This window comes from Equus przewalskii, chromosome 15 (assembly GCF_037783145.1).
Source record: "Equus przewalskii isolate Varuska chromosome 15, EquPr2, whole genome shotgun sequence".
NCBI classification, from domain to species: Eukaryota; Metazoa; Chordata; class Mammalia; order Perissodactyla; family Equidae; genus Equus; species Equus przewalskii.
Genome location: NC_091845.1, coordinates 52,724,404 through 52,743,403, shown reverse-complemented (window position 1 = coordinate 52,743,403; position 19,000 = coordinate 52,724,404). Strand labels below are relative to the sequence as shown.

The 19,000-nt window shown below is 42.8% G+C and overlaps 1 protein-coding gene across 2 annotated transcripts in view; it reads right to left on the bottom strand.

Annotated features, from left to right (window-relative positions):
• SUSD5 (sushi domain containing 5) overlaps positions 1-19,000 on the bottom strand; it is a 59,334-nt gene that overhangs the window by 4,871 nt on the left and 35,463 nt on the right. The window lies entirely within an intron of this gene.

Here is a 19,000-nt window from a genome sequence, read left to right as displayed (position 1 = left end):
AAAACTGGAAACGATTCAAATGTCCGTTAACTGCAGAACTGATTCAACAGTATGATATAGTCATACAAAGAAAACCTGTACATCAATGAAAATGAACCAGCCACTGCTTCCCACAACAACATGGATAACTCTCGCAGCCATAGCGTTGAGCAGCAGAAGTCAGTCACACAAGAGCACATTCTGTTTGATTCTATCCATATAAAGTTCAAAAACAGGCAAAACTAATCTATGATGTTAAAAGTCCGGACGGTGGGTACATGTGGGTAGGAGGGAAGGCTCATTGACAGAGTCTGGGCACAAGCAGGGCTTCTGAGATACTGGCAAAGTTCTACTTCTTGACTTGTATGGTGGCTAAATTTCTTTATTAGGGGGGCCCCGTGGCCAAGTGGTTAAGTTTGCATGCTCCGCTTCAGCAGCCCAGGGTTTCGCTGGCTTGGATCCTGGGTGCGGACACGGCACCGCTCATCAGGCCATGCTGAGGCAGTGTCCCACATGCCACAACTAGAAGGACCCACAACAAAAAAATATACAACTATGTACTGGGGAGATTTGGGGAGAAAAAGCAGGGAAAAAAAAAAAGAAGATTGACAACAGTTGTTAGCTCAGGTGCCAATCTTTGGAAAAAAAATTTATTATTATTATTTCCATGTTTTAACAACTAATAAAGGTGTATACAGTCTGTACATCAAGGCTAATCCTTGTCCTTCAGAAAATTTCTTTCTTTGATAATTTATTGATCTGTTCCCTTATGATTTGTATGGATGTTATAATTAAGTAAAGATGTTATCTTTTAAAACACTGATTTGCTCTTTGTAAGACCTCTGAGTCGTGAAACTATACTGTGAAGTCTTCTGAATCCAGCTGAGTAAGAAGGAACAGAGGCCCCAGAGTTAGGAGCCCAGAATGTAAAGACAGCTGGACGAGATGAGAATCACGCTGGTTAGGAAGGTGTCTAGGAGCTCATGTCCTCAGAAGAGGGCAGCCTGCTGGGCTTTCCCATCTCTCAATGGTCTTTGAAAGTCAAGTCCTACTGGAAGACACACATAAGTATTAAACAGAATGGTTCTCTAAAATATTGTGATATAATAAGAAATGTATATTTGTTCCCCGTTTCCGGTACCGGTTCCTGGTACAGACCCCTAAAACACTTGGGATTGTCCGAGTGATAGGAGCATCTTCTGTTATTCATAACAAGCTTCTTTGACCATACTTGAGCTTATGTTAATGAGGTTACGCTTGGTGGCCCCCTAGATAGCTTCAGGATGGGGGCTGGATTAGAGGGTTGAAACTTTCAGCTCCACCCCCAGCCTCTGTGGAGGGAGAGGGGCTGGAGATTAAGTTAATCACCAATGGCCAATGATTTAATCAATCATGCCCATGTAACAAAACCTCCATAAAACCCCCTAAACTACAGGGCTCAGAGAGCTTCCAGGTTAGTGAACACATCCATGTGCCAGGAGGATGCTGTACGCCAAGTTCACAGGGACAGAAACTCCTTCCCTCAGGATCTTTCAACCTCACTCTATGTACCTCTTCATCTGGTTGTTCATCTGTATCCTTTATAATGTCTTTTACAATAAACTGGTAAATGTGGGGCTGGCCCCATGGCTGAGTGGTTAAGTTCTTGCACTCCGCTTCTGCGGCCCAGGGTTTGGATTCTGGGCGTGGACATGGCACCACTCATCAGGCCATGTTGAGGTCGCGTCCCATGTGCCACAACTAGAAGGACCACAACTAAAATATACAACTATATACTGGGGGGTTTGGGAGAGAAAAAGCAGAAAAACAGACAAACAAACAAACAAAACTGGTAAATGTAAGTAAAGTGCTTTCCTGAGTTCTATGAGCTGTTCTAGCAAATTGTTGAACCTGAGGAGGGAGTTGTGAGAACCCCTGATTTACAGTCAGTTGGTCAGAAGAAGAGGTGACAACCTGGCTTGTGATTGGCATGTGAGGTGGGGGCAGTCTTGTGGGACTGAGCCCTTAATCGGCGGGGTATGCACTAACGCCAGGTAGGTGGTGTTAGAGTTGAGTTGAATCGTGGGACACCCAGCCAGGGTCCGGAGACTTGGAGAATTGGCTGTTGGTGGGAGGGCCTCCCTGCTACCATCACATTTGATGTCAGAAGTGTTCTGCAGGTAGAAACAGATCTTAGCAGTTTCCCCCCACTTCACTTTGCACCCTGGAAAGCACAAAAAGCAAAGAGCTCCAGAACCAAGGTCTGATGGAATGCTGAGGGGCCATGTGGTGCGTTCCTGGGCGCTGAAACTGGATTAGTGGGCATGTGGTTTATTTCTAATAAGACTCCATATCTTGCTTATTTAATAACTTGCAGAGTTATAAATAAATTTAAAAATCCTTTCTGATCTGCTCCTAAAATTTAAGCCCATTTACATTGCTTGTGTCCTCGGACAAAAATGGAAAACAGTAGATAAAGATGAAACACCTCTGATAAATGTCAAATGCGTATATGTTTTATGCTTAGAAAAAGACAGCTCTGTAATTATTTCAGGAGACCCTTCCACCTCATGATGTCCTGTTCACAATCCCCAGATAAAAACCATATCGGATGGCTGGACCAGTCTTGTGAGCCTCACAGAATTCAAATACAGCATCCCAGGCTACGCTCACTGTTATGTCACACTGCCTTATTCCGTGTTCCACCATCATTCTAAGTACTACATTCATCCACTCCTTCCCTCAACAAACTTCACTGGGTGCTGACTATTTGGCACTTCTAAGGCTCGGGATCACCAGTGAACAGGACAAATGGTCTCTGCTCTCATGGAGCACGTGGGACAGAATTCCACAGCCCTGAGACCTATCAGGTGGAACTGCAAAGCTTTTGTGTATACAAATTCTCACCCAGCATGCTGAATATACATTAGGTTTCGCATTTAAGTACCATCCTTTTTTTTTTTTTTTTTTTAAAGATTTTTATTTTTTCCTTTTTCTCCCCAAAGCCCCCCGGTACATAGTTGTGTATTCTTCGTTGTGGGTTCCTCTAGTTGTGGCATGTGGGACGCTGCCTCAGCGTGGTCTGACGAGCAGTGCCATGTCCGCGCCCAGGATTCGAACCGACGAAACACTGGGCCGCCTGCAGCGGAGCGCGCGAACTTAACCACTTGGCCACGGGGCCAGCCCCAAGTACCATCCTTTCTTGAGAACACAACAAAAGAAACAAAAGCTACTATGACAAAACTTTTCCCTTAAATTTATCCAGAATATATAGACAAGGCATACTGAATCCGGCTGGAGATTTAAAAAGGCCGTAACTTGGGGCCAGCCCGGTGGCGTAGTGGTTCACGCACTCTGCTTCAGTGGCCTGTGGTTTGCAGGTTTGGATCCCGGGTGTGGATCTAGCACTGCTCATCAAGCCACACTGTGGCGGCATCCCACATAAAACAGAGGAAGATTGGCACAGATGTTAGCTCAGGGCCAGTCTTCCTCACAAAAAACAAAAAAATAAAATAATAAAATAATAAAAAAGGCCATGACTTAAATCTTTGACTTTAAGACAATGTGGTAGATTCTTTGCTTGCACATGTGTGTGTACTGATTGGCTGTGATAGACTGATTGCAAAAATAGCCAAATTCTCTGCTCTTCCTTGTGCTAAGTCCTTTTGTAATGGATCGTGTAGCAATTCCCTGCAAGAAGGGCTGCCTATCTTTCTATCTTGTGAATCTGGACTGGCCTTGTCACTTGCTTTGATCTAGAGAATACAGTGAGAGCCTTGCATGCTTCTGCTCTCTCTCTCCCGCTCTCTCCATCCTGGAACCCTGCCAGTTACCATGTGCACAAGCCTGGGACAGCTTGCTGAAGGATGAGAGGGAAACTGTCCCAACTGAGGCCATCCCAGACCAGCCAACTCCAGTCTACCTGGGAGCTGACTACATTCACTTGAGTGAGCCCAGCCAAGACCAGGAGAATGATGCAGCTGATGCCAGCCGAAACCACTGACACACAGAATTGGAGCCAAATGAATGATCGTTGTCTCAAGCCATTAAGTTTTTTGGGTGTGGTTTATTATGCAGAAAAAGCTAATTAATAAATTAGCAATGAGCTGCACGAGGGCAGGAAGCGAGACATTGTATCCCTGGGGTGGAGGAGTGCCTAGCCCATTGTAGGTATTCTTACAGGTATTCTTGAACCTGTGAAAGAATCAATGGCCCTGGGAGGGAAGGGAGGGGAAAATCTGCAATATCTTGTCAGACCCCAAGAGTCTCCTCATTGCTGCCTCATAAGCGCTCAGAGCTAAGATCTATTTCCAGGCGCACAGTGCCCTCAAACACAAGAGGACTACAGACTCATTTCCAAATTGTGAGGAACGAATTACTTATGATGATAATCTCTCATAAGACCCTGAAGACCCTCTGAAAAGATGCCATCGTTGAAGGACTACTTGAAGACACAGACATACACACGAGTGTGCACTACACACACACCTCTCACATGTTGGTGAGCAAATTAGTCCACAGCCTGGTCCACGAGAATATATACTCTCTTCCCAGCCCCTCCTTGGTGCCCCACCCCCATCAGTTTAAAAGCACACCCCAGGAGAACTCCCTCCCCACTGCTAGCAGATTCGTCATAATGAAGCAGGGAAGTGATCCCTCTCTGCCAAAATTTAGTCCTAATACAAAGAAATCTGGAACTCCACACACCTGACAGGTCATTTGGGCCCCAAATTCGTCATATCCAATATTTTTTTAATTACAAAAATGATTGTATTCTATGGCATTGCAGAAGAAATTATTTTTACAAAACAATATACATTTGCCATTTGTCTCCCAGAGGTTCTGCTCTCAAGGATGAATATGCCAGTGTTCTCAGCTAGAACACAGTCCCCTTTCATGACGGGCAAAGGCAGGAAGCAGGTCTCTCCAAGACCATTTCTCCCTAAGAAGCATTCACCCACTTGAAATCGTAGGCTATGACCTCATGCATGATCGGCAATGGAAGGCCTCTTACCACATGTTATTTTACAGGGAGTATTTCTTTGTTGCCTTATTGCAGCCCTAAGACACCAAACCATCAAGAGTCCACAAATGGTTCTGTTTTATTCCACAGAACTTTAGTCATCTCTGGTTAAATTCTGACACTATATTCATTTTCTTTCAGGTCATCAACTGTAGCTCATTGACCGTTGGGTGTAAATAAGCTAAAGGAACCAATATTTGCACAGAGTTTTGCCAAACGGAGAGCCGGCAGGGAGCCCAGGTCAAGGTGGGCAGCAGAGTGGGAGTGCTGCCTCACTATTCTCACACACCGTCTTCTTGTAATCACACGCAGATGCCAAGACTGATATGGCCCATGGGTAAACAGAATTCTACCCAAACAACCAACAGCTAAAAAGAAGGGTGAGTGAGGGATACGCACAAATCTTCCAGCGCCTCGCAGTTTTTGTTGCCTTGATGTGTCTCTGTAACCTCTGCTCTGGCTTCTTCCCAGTGTCTCCTCCTCACACCCCATTTTCCATTTCCATCAGCTCGAGTCCTATGTGCTTCTATGTTCTTGCTCCTTCTGATTGCCTGTCCTCTGTTCTGCTTTCTCCTTCTTCCACCTTATCACTTACATTCCAGACCACTTGAGTATGTTACCAGGGGGCATAGGTGAAAAAAATCACTTTATCATCAGGGTAGATTATATGCCACAATGAAAAATATCTAAGTGTTCCAATTGAAACTGTATCACATTTTCTCTCCCCTATACTTATCAAAACATGGAAACTCCACAATAAATTTTTACAAATGTGCTCACACATACACACACACAATTAGGCATGTTGGATATGAATTTTAAAAGTTGAGGAAACTATACTAAACATAGAAAAAAAATTTTACCAACAACAACCATGCATGGAAAGGGGAATAATGTATTGCAGCAAATTTCAAAAACTGGTTACCAAGAAGAGAAAATAGAAGATTCTGGAGTAGAATAGAGAAGGGCAGCATTGCTCAGCTCCTAACCCACTTCACCCTTTGAAAACTATGGGGGAGTCAACAAGTCCCAGAGAGAAGCAAAGAAGGTGGAGAGAAACAGCCCAATAACCAGTGGGGCCGACTCTGCCTGAGAGAACCCAAAATGCCAGGACTGCACATTGTGCAGGTGAAGTAAACCCTGATATAGGAGATTTTTAACAACATTTCTGAAGAGAAAGCAGAGCCCAGATATTTTAAAACACACAGATAAACAAACAAAAGTAAAACGACACACTACTTCAGCTGAACTGTCCCTTCCTGCTACTGTTCCCTCTTTTGGGTGAAGGGAAGACACATGTCAGGGCAAAGAACCGAACTCAGAGGAAACAAGAATTTAAGGAACAGAACGAATTCTTTACAAATGCTTCACACTACAGAACTTAAGAAAGTAAGTGGAAAAAAACAAAAGCTCAAAGGCAAGGTGATAAAACAAGAGAATGTTATGAAAAGGGTGATTTTAAACTTCAGGAATCACACTGAGGTCCCATGTCACATCATGACAGAACCAGAAAATAAATTAGAAACTGCAAAGGATAGAACAGACTGAGAATTTTACAAAACAGAAAAAGATCTGAAGGGACATGTTCAAGAATCACTGCAAACCTCAACAGAATAAATTCATAGAAAATTACACCGAATTCAAACTGCTAAAAACCAGACAGAGACACTTAAGAGCAACCAGTGAAAGTGGACGTATAACCTGCAAAAAAGCAACGAGACTGAACGCTGACTTTCCAAAGAAACAATGAAAGCAGAAGACAATGTGATGATATCTTCCCAGTGCGAGAACAGGCCCGCCAACCCAGAATTCTTACTCTGAAAACACCCTCGACGAGAGCTCAGAGATGCAGGAAGGAAGGAACGATGAAACAGGTACGTACAGAGGGGCAAATCCACGTGAATACTGACTGCATCAAACAACAAGTACACACACACACACACACACACACACGCACACAATAATAATTCAAACACCTGACAACAGCATAGAAATTGGTAGGAGGTAAATGGGGTCAAAATGTTTGAAGGTATTTAAATTGTCAGGAAATGGGGAAAAGTATTAATTTACATTAGACTTTGATAAGTCAGGGATGCCTGTTATAATTTCCAGAGCAACCACTAAAAGAAGAGTAAAAGAATGTATTAGAATGCAATAAAGGGGGTAAATGTAATTATTTTTAAAATGCTTAATCACTTCAAAAGAATGCAGGAAAGCAGAGAACAAAGAATAAAGAACAGATGGGACACAGAGGAAATGAATAAAAAGACAGTAATTTTAAACCCAAATCTATTGATGATTAAACGTAAAATGAATTAATGCTCCAATTGGTTATATGGTACTTAAAAGAGATTTACTTTAAATATAAATATACAGAGAAGTTGAAAGTAAAAAAATGAAAAAATATATATACCATGAAAAGACTAACCAGCAAAGAAGACTTTAAAGCAAAAAACATTACTAGAGATAAAGAGGGGCATTTTCTAAAGATAAATGTTCCAAATCACCAGGAAGATAGTAAATTCTAAATTTGTATGTACTTAACATAGCCTCAAAATAGATGAATCTAAAGTATATGAACTAAAAGGATAAACAGATAAATCCACAATGATACAGCTGTTTAAACATCTCTATCATTAACAATTAGAACAAGTAGACAAAAAGGTAAGAATATATATCTAAAAAACATGCTTAATTAATAAATTTGACCTACTTGACATGTATAGACCACATCCAACAACTGTAGAAAAAACATCCTTTTCAAGTGTGTATAGAATACTTTTACAAAATTGACCATAAAAGAAATGTCAACAAACTTTAAAGGATTAAATCACACATATGTTCTCTAGCCTTGGTGAAATCAACTTAGAAAAAAAATTACTAGGAAATTCTCATATGTACGAATATTAAGCAAAATATGTCTAAATCACTCATGGGTCAAATGAGTAATTACAATGGAAATTTGAAAACATTCTAACTAAATAATAATGAAACTATGACACATCAAAACTTGTGGGAGGCAGCAAATGCCGTGCTCATAAGGGAAGTTACAGCTTTAAATACCTATGTTAGAGAAGAAAAAAGGCTGAAAATCACATTGATTTCAGGAAACTGGGAAAGGAGGAGTAAATTAAACACAAAGTACAGGAAGGGGATTAAAAAGAGCAGAAAATTAATGAAATAAAAATAAAACATACAATAGAGAGGATCAACACAGCCAAAAGCTGGTTTTTTGAAAAAACTAACAACATTGATGAGTTCTTAGGAAGACTAATTAAGAAACATTTAGAGAGAACAACAAATGAAAACACCAGGAATAACAAGCATCTTTCAGATATTAGGAAACAATAACAGGATTCTATGATAAATTTATGCCCCTCAACATTAAAAATTGTGATGAACAAAATCCTAGAAGAATGCAACTTACCAAAAGTGCCACAAGAAGAAATAGAAAAATTTTATATGCCATTAACTATTAATGAAATTGAATCTCACTACACCCAGAAAACTTTAGACACATGTGGCTTTGCCAATAAATTCTATCAAATATTTAGGAGGCTAATTTCAATTTTATACAAACTCTTCCAGAGAACAAAAAAAGAGGAAATACTTCCCAACTTATTTTATATATCCAGTGTAACCTTGGTACCAAAGCCTTGGCAAGGACATGATAGAAAATAATACTGCAAACCCATCTCACTAAACACAGATGCAAAAATCATAAATAAAGTGTTGACAAACTGAAACTAGTAATATATTAATATCGGTAACCTGAATAATTAAGCAATATATTAAAAGGATAATACACCATACCAGTTTAGGTTTATCCCCGGAACTCATGATTGGTTTATTTGATAAAAGGAGTTTCAGAAAAGCATCTGACAAAAGTCAACAGGATAAAAACCCTTACAATTAGGAATATAAGAATATTATGGATATTGAGATATTGAATATTGAGAATATTGAGGATATTATGCTAAGTGAAATAAGTCAGTCACAAAAAGACAAACACTGTATGCTTCCACTTATTTGAGGTATCTAGAGAAGTCAAAATCAGCGAGACCAAGTAGAATGGCGGTTGCCAGGGGCTGGGGCAAGGGGGCAAGGGGAATTATTGTTTAATGGGTATAGAGTTTCAGTTTTGCAAGACAAAAATGTTCTGCAGATCTGTTTCACAACAATGTGAATATGGTTAATATTATTGAACTGTACCTAAAAATGGCTGAGACGGTAAATTTTGTGTTGTGTTTTTTACCACAATTTTTAAAAAAGTAAAGGATTAATAAATTAGACTACATTAAAATTCTACTCATCAAAGATACCATGAAGAAAGTGAAAAGGCAACTTACCTAGCAGAAGATATTTGCAACAAATATAACCTCAAAAGTTCTGGTATCTAGAATAATATAAAGAACTCCTACAAATCGATATGATATAAATGGACAACCCATTTATAGAAATGGGTAGAAAAAGGGGCAAGAGAATTGAATAGGCAATTCACAAAAGAGATATTCAAATAGCCAATAAACATATGATGTGTCCAACCTTATTAATAATAGGGCAAATTCAAATTAAGTGATATTACAACCTCTACATCAGAATGCTAAAAATTAAGAAGACTGACAATACCAATCGTTGGTGAGGATATGGGGCCCCTGGAACTTCATAAACTGCTGGTGAGAGTGTAAATGGGTACAACCATTTTGAAAACTGGTTAAGCATTATCTACTAAAGTTGAACATACACATACCCTATGACCCAGCAAGCAATTTAACTCCTAGGTATATATACTTAAGAGGAATGCATGCAACATGGGCACCAAAAGACCTGTACAGAATGTTCTTACAATAGTCCCAAACTTGAAACAACAAAAATGTTCATCAACAGTCAAATGGAATATACTACAGCAAAGAAACAGAATGATCTATAGCTTCATGGAACAACAGGGATGTCTTACAGACATAATGCTGGACAAAGGAAGCCATATAGAAGAGTACACACTCTATGTTTCCACTGAAACAAAGTTGAGGCAGGGAAGATGTAATTCATGGCTTCAGAAGTCTGGATAATGGTGGTTATTTTCAGGGAGGCAGTGACTGGAAGGGAACACTAGGAGTGTTTTTGGATTGCTGGTGATGTTCAACTTTTTGATCTGGGTGATGATTACATGGGTGTGTTTATGATATGATAATTCATTGAGCTTTATAACCTTTGATTTTTTAAATGTTCTGTATTTACGTTACTCTTAAAGAAAAATTTAAACAAACAATCAAAAGTGCACACCATGTTCCAGGAAAAACTGACACAGAGTTTGGTTACTGAATGCCAAGGATAAAGAAAGAATTCAACTGAAAGTCAGGCAGAAAAGGCAAATCACACACAAGAAGAAAAATTAAATGAGGCTTGCCTAAAATTTCTCCTCGGCATTCAACAGTAGAAAACAAGAGAACGATGTCTTATAACCTTTGAGGGAAAGAAAATGTAATTCAACAATGTTATACTTTGTTAAGATGTTATAATTATAAAGACAGTAGACATGCATTCTTCTTAGGATGACTGCACTTTGAAATATTTCAAGAATATACTGTGTGATATTATGCATGTGTTACTTACACTAAGCTGTAAACCAGTTGCTGGTGACATTCCAATCAGGAATTCACAGTCTAGGGGTAGACACTTAGCATTCTCATCAGAAACTCATCCTCTAGATGTAGAGGCTACAAGTACTTCTATTATCTATCTTGATCAAAACCATTGCTTTGCTAATTAGCACCTTGACTATCTGAAATGGCTTTCTATTGGTGAAATTAGTGGCTTATTAACTACCATGATAAATATCAGAAATGGGCTGTCATCGGTAAAATGAAAGGTATTTATGATATGGGGATTGGCTAAGAATATTTTTAGAGACATTTCTCACCCTTATATTGACAGGGTAAAACCAGTGTAGACCTTGATGTGCTTGAGACTTCAACCCCAGATGGTCTCATTTGGGAGTAACGTCCTACTCACTGAAACAATGGGAACAGCATCCCTCTGCGCTCTCCGTGACCCTGCACTGCGCGCCACTCTGCTCTCACTGCATAACCTGCCCAGTTCCTCCTAGCCGAGGGAACTCTCTCAGAACAGGGACATGTCCTCTCTGTCTTGTATCCCCAGTCCACAGCATGGTGCTCGGCACATAGTAGACACTCCACAAATGTTTGTTGAATGAATAAATGAGTGAGTGAAGAGGTGAGTAAGAGAGTGGTGGAAGCTCATTTTGATAAAGCTTGATTCAGTCTAGATATCCATCAGCCAGGGCATTATTTGATTTGTGTCAGTAGCGAAGAATGGTAAACGACCTTTTTGTTCCAGTACTGGGCATAATCAATGTCTGCGAAATTCCTCCTCCCTTGTAACTCATCCGATGAGCTTAAAAATGTCATGAAGTCAAAAGGCACCTGGAATATGGACAGGAGATGAGCCATGTTCTCCTCTCTCACCCCTTTTCAGGCAGGAAACACTGGCCTAACATATAACATTAGAGCTGAGGATTTGGGAAAGGTCAGCCCACTCTGGCTGTGTGGGGGCCTGACTTGGACCCTCAGGGTCAGTCTGAGCTCCATGTGTGTGTCCTGTGTGTGTGTGTGTGTGTGTGTTTGTGTTTATATGTCTGGAGGTTCTGCCTCCAGAGCTCCCTGGGCCTAGAACATCCCTGGACGACAGCCTGGGGCCCTGAGCCAAACTCTTCCTGTCTCCTCAGGTTCTCAGGTTAAGGTCCTGGCTCAGAAACAGGTTCTCACTGTTACAGTTTTCCTAAAACCTCAAATGAAGACAAGGATACCAACTGTTTACAAACAGTCTACTCATGAAAAAGTATCCCAAGCCTGTTTTTCTCCTCATGAGTAATAGTAAAGTTTGTTATTCACTGAATCTCAACCAAAAATTAAATTCCGCCCACAAGATGGAGACGCCCAGCTCTTTGCCTGTTGAGGTGCTATTTCTCTCCCCTCCCTTCTGCTTTCCTGAGTCTGCACACTGGCTCCGTAATCAGCCAGCGATCCTTCCAGCCCTCTCCCCTCCCCCACGCTCTCCCTGAAATCTGCGCTAACACAACATGGAGCCTTCTGATCTAGACCAACAAGTCCGGGAAATGTAAACTTCATGGGTTCTCGTGGCAAAAATCAGGTCATTCCCTGGTTGTTTATATTTAGCTGTTACTTTTGGAAAATAGAAGACCACAGATAGACAGAACTCAGGAGTGAAGGCAGAGGCTGGCTCGCACACTGCCTGCGTTTATCTGGGTGTGACATGGTCAGGGGCTGAAGCATAGAAGGCCAGAGCCCCGGACCCAGTGCTGCCACTTTTCATGTCGTATTTCTGGAAGCCCACACATACCTCCTTTTTCCCTCTGGTCTTGGCTACGCAGTCTTTAAAAATAGTAATTTTGAAAAAGACAACCAGACAAGCCAGAAATAGCCAGTGATTCAATGAACCTCTGAACAAATATGGCAATATTGACAAGGAACTTCTAAATTTAGTTTCAGTCTCATGCTTTATTCTCTGAAGGAAGTTAAGTCCACAAGATGGAGAAAAACAGAAATTGAAGTTTGTTTAAGAAAACAAAAGAAAGGCTTTAGAAATGAGAAAAAAGAGCAGAGGAACTCACTGAGGGAACAACTAGTTTGTAGGCGAGCCTTGCGCTGTCCCGAGGCTTTGCTCTCCTCGAGGTTTAGAGGCCCCCCGAGGAAGCACATAGACGTGACAGAAGTTCGAATGAGACATGCCTGATTTTATATCCTGGCTCTGCCTTTTTCTGGCTGTGTAACGCAGGCAAGTCACCGACCCTTTCTGTACCTGTTTTCCTATCTGTCAAGTGGAGCTAGCCATTTTGACTCTCAGATTTTTGAATCAGATAAAGTGTGCAAAACTCCTCTCATAGAAAGGGGCACAAAGAGACCTGGGGAGGATGGAAATGTTCTATATTTTGGTTGTGATGATGGTTTCATGGGTGTATACAGCTGTGACAACTGAGACTTTTATACTTTAAATAGGTACAGTTTATTGTATGCAAATTAACCCCTCAATAGACTTGTTAAAAAACAGAACAAAAACAAAAAAACAACTCCCGGGACAGAGATGGCATGGAACAAGTGTTTGGTTTATGATAGTTATTTTCTCAGTGCCTAACCAGGGAATGCATCTTGTTTCCACAGCTGTGGCAGACCAGGGGAGGAAAAAAGAAAGGCTCTCTATTTGTTGTTGGACCCAGAGGTGGTGGGCCTTGTGGAGTGAGGTCAAGTTTGGTGTCACTCACTTTCCTGATACTACAGACCAGAAAGTACAAACAGAACCCTTGGAGCTTGGGGTGGAAAGTCTTGAAGGCCTTTCGGAGTCTGTCTGAACACTTGGCAGACACCCTTTGTCAGGGCAAGTTTTAAAGGAGGAATAAGGGGCAAATCATAGAGGAAGAGTCTATGAGTCTCTCACTTCCTGGGTCATCTGTCTTATGCTACTCTTGCCAGCAGCTCTTCTCTCCCAGCCACCCCAGTCGCAGACAGGATAAACAGTCTCACCTACAACCCGGGGCAGAGGTCACAGGACTGCTGAGTGCTGAAGCCAAGAGAGAGCTGAGGTGTCGAAGACAACGTGGGGCCAGGACAGTGAGGACAGGAGTAGTCAGTATACCAAGGGAACCACGAGGGCACCTTAGGAAGGCCATAAGTGGGACCCACATGGGCACTGACACTGGGGTCACATGGCCAAGGGTGGCCACTTAGAACGCTGGGAGATAGAGAGTGTTCTTGGGGTGCAAGTGGCCAGAGAGAAAATATGGTCTTGAAGATGGATATGGAACCTGATGTAACAAGAAGCCCAAAGGAAACGAAATGTAGCATAAAATTCTCTTGCATACACAATTGGGAGCAAAGCATCAGGATTTTTCTGTAATTAAGGAGACAATCAATTATAGTTAGATACTGAGAACGGTAGAGAGGTAAGACAGACATCTCGCACTGCCCAACTGGGAATGGAAACCAAGAAGATGTGGATTCGGACAAGAGAATGGAAAACTAAATGGCCAGACCCAGACCCGGACTCTAGGAACTAAAGCTAGAGAAATACCATACACAGAGGGGCGAAAATGGCAGTTAAATAAATTCGCACTCATTTAGGTTAATGGTCCAGGCTAAAGTCCCTGTGCTTAAGTGAGAGACCTCACCACCACCACCTGAGGTGACCTTAACATTGCGGTAAACATACAACCTGGGCGGTGTGCCCAAGGTACCTTCTTGCACCATCCCCCCAGGTGTACGTGCCCCTCTGGGTTCATGCCTGTTCATCATCACAAATTTTAAATTTCAGCAAGCTCATTCAGGCGGTCCTCACCTTACTAATGAATTTTTTTTGAAATCACTGCTCCACTGAATTGATGCTTTAATGAGCAACTAAATTCTCCACCATAGTGACTGCTGTTGGTGTCCTGCCCATGTTCCCTTTCCCAGGCCAGTGGACCATCCCCCAGTGAGTGTTGGCACCTACTGGTTCACAGCCACCCCGTTCTCTATAGAATAGCCCTTGGTGGAGTGGGAGCCTCACCTGGGAGGCTTCAGGCCACATGCCCTTCATGCCCAGCAGCCTGCAGCCAATGACACACTGACATGGAGGAACTCAATGCTGGTCCCCTTGTTTCCCATTGGGACCAACCCTGTGGTGCAATTCACGGGATCAGGCAAAGCAAGAATCCAGCTGAGGCCACATCCTTAACTCCTTCACCTCACCTATTCTGCTTCCCTAACTTCCCCTCTCCCTCAACAAACCACGTGCATCTGAATAGGCTCTGCTTCTGGAGAATCTCACCCAAGTCACCCAGCCAGTCTTCAAATGCCCAAACAATGACAGATTTCAATGAAATAGTCTTCATAGTAGCCCTGAGCCCTTAAGCCCCCAAAATCTCTGAGACCAAACCCTTCTGAGCCCCAAGTTCTTTTAAGTCTTGATCTCCAAGGTACCTGCGCCTTGAGGCTCTCTGGGCCTGAAGAGGTCATGAGGGGAATAAGGGGCAAGGATGCTATCTCACCCTCAGCAGAGGAGCTCCTAGGGCAGTGTCTATGGGTGGGTTCCACCAGCAGGCTTGCAGTAGGCTCCAGCCGTTCACAAGGAAATGTTCTAGGGTGGGGGCAGGGAGAAATCCTTGACAACCGCACGATGTGAAGGGAGGGTCAGTGGCTGGCCCAGTACCAAGGAGACGAGTGCTCCCTGGAGAAGTGAGGCAGCTGGGCCACAAGTATGGAATGCCCGGGAGCCACAGGTTAGAAAGTTACCAGCTGCTTGCCCATGGGGTCTCCATCAAGTCCTAAAGCCACATGGGCCATGCCTTTATGAAAGGACCAGCTGCTGGGTTTCAGATTCTGAGACACCTGCTGGCAAAGATTAACTTCTCACCCAAGTAACAGACAGTGGAGGTCACAGACTGCCTTTGATTATTTGTTGTAATAGGGGCTAGAGTCAATAACACACATGGAAGCGAGGAGCCAGGCTCGTGCACAAATCCCTGTAGATCCCTTAAGTGAAAGGGCCTGAATGCCCTCCCTGATCAGCATGAGAGCGAAAGGGAAAGAACGAACATTCGTTGAGCCCAGACCATGTCACAGGTCCTCTTCTAAGTGAGGCACCTGTGGGAACCCCATGGGGTAACTCTATGTGATAAATAGTATCCATTTTTTCATCCGAGCAAATTAAGGCTCAGGGAAATCAAGAAAATTATTGAGTTTCCTCTTCTCTTCTAAGCCTTTCCACTGTCATTTAAATAAGGTTAAGTCTCTCCCATGTTAAAACAATAAAAGCAAGCAAACAAAACAAAACAAACCCCCACAACCTCTTTGGCCCCCTGATCCTCTTGAGCTCTACCCATTGGTTCTTCCCTAATTCTCTTGTCTTCCCTTGGTCCTCTTCCACCCCCAGCTCATTCCTGTAGTTACAGCTGTGTGGCTGAGGTGCATCCCACTCCTCACATACACCCTGAAAACACAAGGCCACCAGAACCTTCTTACACTGTGAAGCCAACACACATTTTCTAGCTGTCATTTACTTGATCTCTGCAGCCTTTGAGCTCACTGAGCACTTCTTCCATCTGGAAACACACATTTCCCCTAAAATTTCACCTTCTGCGATACCTCGGTTTCTAGCTTTTCCTTCTACCTCATGGTCTACTGCTTTTCTGTCTCCTCTGAGGCACTCAGTTTACCAGAGACCCCTTTACGGTTGGGACAGTTTTGCTCAACTTTGTATACACAGCACCTAGGGCCCTGCCAGATGTGGGATGGGAGAATGAATGAATGAATGAATGAATGGCTCATCAATCAGTACAAGGAACAGTTATTATCCAAACCCAGATGGGTCCAACTCTAACACCCTTGTTTGACCCAGTCTCCCAAGATGACTTCTCCCCAATTTGGAGCAGTTGCCTAATCAAAAAAGTTCATGTTTGTTGGAAAAACAAATGCATAAAATGGAGTGAAATACCTGGTGAAGATATTCTTGTAACACACACACAGACACACACACTTCTTATAACGACACATATACTTTCAATGTTAAATCTACATAGTAACGAAAACTGTAACAGTCTGTATATTCAGCCAAGTGTAGAAATCAGAATTCCTGCCCAGCAGCTAAAAGCTCTAACAACCCTGCCTTGCAATGAGAAAATAAACACCATTTCAGACACACAAAACCTGCATTTAGTTCTCATTCTACTGGGGCCAGTAAACAACCCATTTGGCTGGTGGGAGTGGCTCATGAGAAGGTGTGGCTTCAGCTCTCACCAGAAATAGAGCCAGTTCATTAAAGATCTCAGGGTGAGTACGAGTCTGCTTTGAGGTGACACGTTCAACAAACAGGAAGCTTGGGCCTTATGCTTAATTTTCTCTGACAGGTGAATGGTCAGAATTGGCAGGGAGCTCCTGCCTGACAAAAAGCAACAGCAGCAGAAGAAAGATGAGGAAAGTGCTAGAAGGTTGCTCAATTTATGCTTCTAGCACTTGTGCCAGTCTGTAACTTTTTGTTATTAGAATGTAACAAGGCAAGGAGATACACTGACAGGAAGTTTTTAGAAGCTTTTGTAACAATTTGACAAGGGAATTTTATATCTATTTAATTAAAAAACGGGGTTTATAATCGGAATATCTTTGTTTATTTTAGTTCTATATTAATTTATTTTTATTGCATTTTACTAAAGTATCCATCCTCCAATGACTAGAAAATTTTTTTAATGGTCCACAGTTTGAGAAGTAGTGAAATAGACAAGAACAAAAAAAACACTATTCATTAAAAGACACTCCAAGAGGGAAAAAGATAAGCCACAGAATGGGAGAATATATCTGCAACACATGAAGAAAGTTTTATGTAAAAAAGAAATCTTACATTATGTAAATAATCAATTCAAATCAATTAGAAAAATGGGCAAAAGCTTGGACACTTTACAGAGGAAGTGCTAATGCCCAATTAACACGTGACAAGTGCTCAACCAGAGAAATGAATGTTACAACTACAAGTCACCTGGAGTAGTCACTAGATTGGCAAAAAGGCAAAAGTGTCAGAGCTGGCCTGTGGTGTAGTGGTTAAGTTTGGCATGCTCCGCTTTGGCAGCCCATGTTTGCAGCTTCAGATCCTGGGTATGGACCTACACCACTCGTCAACCACTCATCAAGCCATTCTGTGGCAGCGACCCACATACAAAATAGAGGAAGACTGGCACAGGTTGTTAGCTCAGGGCTAATCTTCCTCAAGCAAAAAAGGAGGAAGATTGGCAATGCATGTTAGTTCAGGGCCAATCTTCTTCACCAAAGAAAAAAAAAGGGGGGGGGGAAGTCTCACAATCCTGAAGGTTGGTGAGGATGCTGAACAAGAGCTGTCATACACAGCTAGCGGGAGAGTCAACTGCTCCAAACACTGTACTTTAGAAAACTCTCCGGCAGCATCCACTAAAGCTGAACACACACCTATGCTGTGGTGAGCAATTCCAGTCCCAGGAATCAACAGAAAGGTGTTCACATCTGAACCAAATGACATGCATGAGAACAATTGTGGCAGCGTAAGTTGTGAGAGCCACAAAATGAAACCAAGCCACAAGTCTCCCAGCAGACTGCAGAAATAAATGGTAGTGTATTCACAATATGGATAGTAAATAGCAGTGAAGACAACAAGCCACACCTCAGGCAACAATGTGGATGAATCTTGCATACAAGACAGCACCCTAGTCTCCTCATGGTTCCCCCAGGGGATCTGCAGGACATTCTAGGGACAAACTGTCCCAAAAATTCAGTTAACACTGTGGTGCTGGAGTCATTCCCCTCTATAGAGCCAGGCTCCGCTCCATACCCAGATGTCGTAGGGGGTCAGAAAGGTGGTCCCTGAAGGAGTCTTGGGGTGAGAGGAGCCCTGTGAGATCAAGGAACAGTGCAGGGTCTAGCAGGAGGTCCACGGCATAGGAATCATAGCCCAGGTCGAGATGGGGGAGGCCAGGCCTGGCTGTGGCTGGAGACGGTGATTTCCGATAGTGGGAGAGGTGGGATGCAGAAGCCTGGGACCCCCAGGTATGTGATAATAAGGGAATGGGGACATCTGGGAGAATCTGATCAGGTTTGGGGAGCTCAATGCCCACCAGGAGTCTTTTTAGTCTCAACTAAACATTCAGACTCACGACAGCCACAGGCTACAGGCCAGGGAATAGAGCAAGGCAGCAGCACGCGGCAGGCAATCATCACCAGTAGGAGCAGTCCACACGGCTGCCCTGGAGTTACTCTCCCTGCTTCTCCCTCCCCCCGCCCCCGACACCCCTATGATGGCTCGGGTGCAAGGGAACAGGACTCGCATGTGTGGCTGTGGATCCACCCTGGTTTACAAGCCCCGTGCCCCACAAGAGATGACAGCTCTTGTCACAACCCATAGCGTAGCTCTCAGGGTCCCCACAAGGATCATGCCCAGTCACAAGAATCCCCACACCCAGGGAAGCCCAAAGCTGGGGTTCCTCTCCTG